The sequence below is a fragment of the Bactrocera tryoni genome, unplaced genomic scaffold (genome assembly GCF_016617805.1).
Source record: "Bactrocera tryoni isolate S06 unplaced genomic scaffold, CSIRO_BtryS06_freeze2 scaffold_130, whole genome shotgun sequence".
Taxonomy (NCBI): Eukaryota; Metazoa; Arthropoda; class Insecta; order Diptera; family Tephritidae; genus Bactrocera; species Bactrocera tryoni.
In genome coordinates, this window is record NW_024395846.1 from 26,545 (window position 1) to 31,026 (window position 4,482).

At 38.6% G+C, this 4,482-nt stretch overlaps 1 pseudogene; it reads left to right on the top strand.

Moving 5' to 3' along the window:
* The first annotated feature begins 598 nt into the window (after positions 1-598).
* On the top strand, positions 599-3,383 carry LOC120780060 (annotated as a pseudogene).
* Positions 3,384-4,482: the final 1,099 nt, after the last annotated feature.

A 4,482-nucleotide genomic window follows, 5' to 3' on the forward strand; every position in this document is an offset into this window, starting at 1 on the left:
GCCAGGCGTGGAGTCGCCTTATTAAACAGGTATTAAAATTCTCTATCATGATTTCAGCCGCCGGTGGAAGGAAGACTATATAAAGGACCTTCACAAGAGATACTGGTGGAAAACTCAAGAAAAGGCAACAAAACTTGGAGACTGCGTCCTTATACAAGACGATCGTCTCCCCCCTACGGGATGGCGACTCGGCCGCATAAAACAGCTTCATTACGGTTCGAGGGTCTTGTTCGAGCAATTACAAAATCGAAACCTCGACTAACATAAATGTCTGATAAAAAATTACATCCTATTCATGCCACATAACGTGACACAAATGTCCATATTATTGTAAATTCCACAATACATAACTAATTTCACAATTTTTCTACACAGAGCAATATAGACGTGGATATGGCATCTTAATTAACACCAACCATGCGTTCGGCAGTTTCCGCCCCGCGCTCTGAAGGTGTCCCAATAGCAGCACCTCGGACCACCACTGCACCGGCAGCGCTTCGACCAACGACAGGCTCCATCGCGACAACGGCAACGCGTAAAAAGCACGCCAGCATCACCCGCATTACCATCAAGTTCGCAGCGCATTCGATGTCCCACTATGTCGCCAAAATGCCGCATCGGCTATCGCACTGCAAAGAATTTTAAAGAGCATGCCACCGATGCAATGCCAGCAGGTGGCACAGGCGCACGGGTATTGCCTGAATTCCCACGCAACACAGGAGTGCCCATCAAATAATCGTTGCCAAATCTGTGTGCGGGCGTATCACTCGCTGCTGCACCGCACTACCAGACGCGACTCCGATCGACCACCGGCTCATCGCACCAGCGGTAACGTCAGGCGTTCTCAAAGAACTTCTGTTACGGCATACCGCCGGCGCGGACCCTCTCAAGCGGAGTCCCGTCCCTGGCACCAAAACCGTGCAACATCAACACGGCGCCATCAACTTAGGCCGCCATCCCGCCCGTCAACAGGTGTCAGCAGCGTTTTGCTACGCTACAGCGGCTTCTAGGCTAAATATTCGCCTAGGAGGGCTGGGATGGCTAAATGAGTAGCGATGTCACATCACTTCACCACATCGAAACACACCAATCACCACATAATCAAAAGCACGCATTCACCTCATCACGCTAGAGAACACTACACATTAACACGCACACACGCACATGCAGCAAAACACGATGACACCAACCAGCATACCAATTAGAACAAAAGGGAACGAGAAAGGATCTCGCGCACCTTTTGTCGTTACGACGTTGATCGACCAACATCACCGCTTTCGCAGCATCCCGGTCCGCTGTTTATCCGCCTGTATATATTTAACGTTTTTAAAACTACTATTTCAATTTATAAGAATTTTCATCATTTCAATTCATTTTGTAATAAAATTTTTTAAGTGCATTTCGCATATAATACAAATTTTATAACGATTCTTTTTGGAATTAGTGCTATTTTCCTTTTAACAGAAAGTGTGAGTGGCCTATAAGGTGAGTTTTTGTATAGTTCTAATTGGTTACACTGTACTAATGCATAACAATTTAGATATCATCAGCTTTGTTTATACCGTCTTGGCACATAATTTGATATTATTTGAAATGATGTTGCACTCTTATAATATTGTCTATAGGCGCAATAGTTTTCGAACACACATTGAGGAGTTTTACAAGATGATCTATATACAACGATATGTAACAACAATGAACCAGAAAGCATTTTAATTTTAAATGATCATATAATACCTGGAAACTGCAGCTTTTCGAGAAGATACGCCAGCAACAATTGCCCACCAAGTATTCGACGTTCACCTATATTATTACACTGGTTACGTCTGTATGGCTTTGTGCCAGTAAGCGGCTTTGTCTAAAATTAGAGCCTTTTCCGATAAATTTTGTCTTCGATTATGCTGTGCCTTTGGCCGCGTTATTGAGTATTTCTCGTTATGTCTACGTGGACAGATTCCGTTGTTGTGGGACCCTTAGACGCCGAAGCGAATGTATTAGAATTATTGTTACTAGATGATTTACGCAAGATTACTAAGGAATCCATCGCCGAGCATGATAATTGCAAAGGAAAAGGCAATATGTCGGTCACCCAATGCTTTCGTTATCGTTTATACGACATTATTCGTCGAAATGTGTTTTCTTCGCCAAGTCAATGCAAGAGTGTGTTCGTTATGTTGGTCTTGAGTGCGACTTTTTTGTGTGGATTTAGGATATTGACATTATAGTTACTAATGTGATCAAATTGAAAGGTGAATTTTGTCCATTCCTTCTCCTTCGAAGAAATCCCCTCCTGTTGCAATACACTTATGCCAACGAAATTTCCAGTCACCATAGCACTTAGAATGTATATGAAAACGGTGTCCTCGGAGTGGTTATGTGAATTTGCTCTATATCTAGAAGTTACACGCGGTTAAATCAGGCGAATGCGGTGGTTGCGGCACCATATTAGTTTAAATGTGGCGAAATGATCACGAATAACTAATGCAGTATGAGATGGTGCATTATCGCACTTCTTTGTTCTATAAATTCAGACATAGTAGAAATTGAAGAATTCACTTTTAGAGCCTCACAAAACGACGCGTATCTCAAATACCAATAAATATTTTGGCGTGAAATGTAGTATAGATGTCACTAACAGTAGGACTAACTTACAGAAAAATACCGATTCGAGTAACACGCGAAGTATAAATTAAAAATTCAATTCATTCAATATGATCATAGTAGCACAGTGATTTTAAGACGGCAAATCTGATTATTGTAGCATCTACTTAGGTTTTGAGATTCTAATAGGAAAATGCGTAATAGTTGAGAATAAGGAATATAGGGATCTTATAGTATAGTAGTATGAGAGTATACGAGTACGATTGACACGTCTGGACGGTTTTCCGCAGATATCTTCGGACTGTCATACTTTCAGTTTTGTTATATAAGGTTTCAGCTTTTTCAGTAAGGCTTTTGGAACGCCAACCTATCTCATTTTATATAAAGAGGCAGGTGTAAGAAACTAGTTAAGATGTGTTCTAGCGTGTAAAGATTTGGGTTACGGTTACGTTATTTTCAGCTAGGTCTAACTGCGCAGAATATTCGATTCATAAGTTGGATATTGGAAAGGTGGTAGAATTGCTGATCTTTGGACGCCTGAGCACACCATTCTCGACAACAGTAAATATTTTCTCATATATACAAACACTAAAGACTCTTTCGCTATGTTCTTTTATGATTGTTTGAGTAATATAATCAATTTAGTTTTATATATCCTCACATACAGACAAATTGAGCACGTCATATTATTGCTGTGATCATGAAGATGTTATACTTTCCTTAATCCATTTCGTTTAACTGGTCTTAATTTTTCCGTTGTTAACTATGAAACAGTGGTAGCCGTAGGTGTACTCATATTTACTTATGTAATAGAACTCTTCGCATTTAATTTCGTATAATTTTTGATTCTCAGACGCACAGGTTAATACGCCTATAGATAAATGGATATAAACAGACCAGATATTGGAACAGTAGTAAATAAGAAAACAGAAATTGAGAAGAATTAATACTGGAAGAAAGATATAATGTTCATAAAATTCAATATAATTGGATACAGATATACTATAAATGTAGTAAACTGAAAGTAAAACTAGAAAAAAACCTTAACTTCGGCTGCACTGAAGCTTATATACTATTCACAGGTGCATTTCTTTTGGTAACTAAGTGTTTAGTTTGAATGAAAGCTATATATATTATTACCTTAAGCAGTAATCCATGTCAAATTTCGTGAAGATACTACGTCAAATGCGAAAGTTTTCTATACAAGCCCTTACTTCCGATCGTTCGGTTTGTATGGCAGTTATATGCTAAAGTGAGCCGATCTATGCCATCTTTGGTGAAGATACACAATTGTGAAAGTTTTCCATACAATAACTTGATTCCGGCAGTTCCGAAAAATGAGCAGCTTCTTGAAGAGAAATTGACGTTTACAAAATTTCAAAACGATGTCTTAAAAATTGAGGGACTAGTTCGTATATATACAGCCAGACAGAGGGACAGATAGACAGACGGACAAGAATTAAATATAAAATCAGAACATACACATAAAAACATTGAACCATACTCTTAACGTAAGTTACAAAAAATTATAAAATATTGTACTCTTTTTTTTAATTGATTTTTTTTATATAACTAATGTTATTTCTTGCCATTAGATAACTGGCAAATATATATATAAGCTACCATTTACTTACTGCTACCACTTTGCTTACCGCAGCAATAAAAAACACTTATACATAATTTTTCTTTCATTGCCTGCGATTATTGATTTATGCTCCTCGAATTGGCATTGAATTCTAGCATAAGTAGATGCTAAGCATAAACTTTTTCGGCAGGTATTTTCAAAAAAATTTACATAAATACACTAGAGTGATCCAAAAAAATTTTTCGTTTCGTACTCGGAAAATAGGTTCCTTAGACACCTCTAAGAAAGCCTCTCCA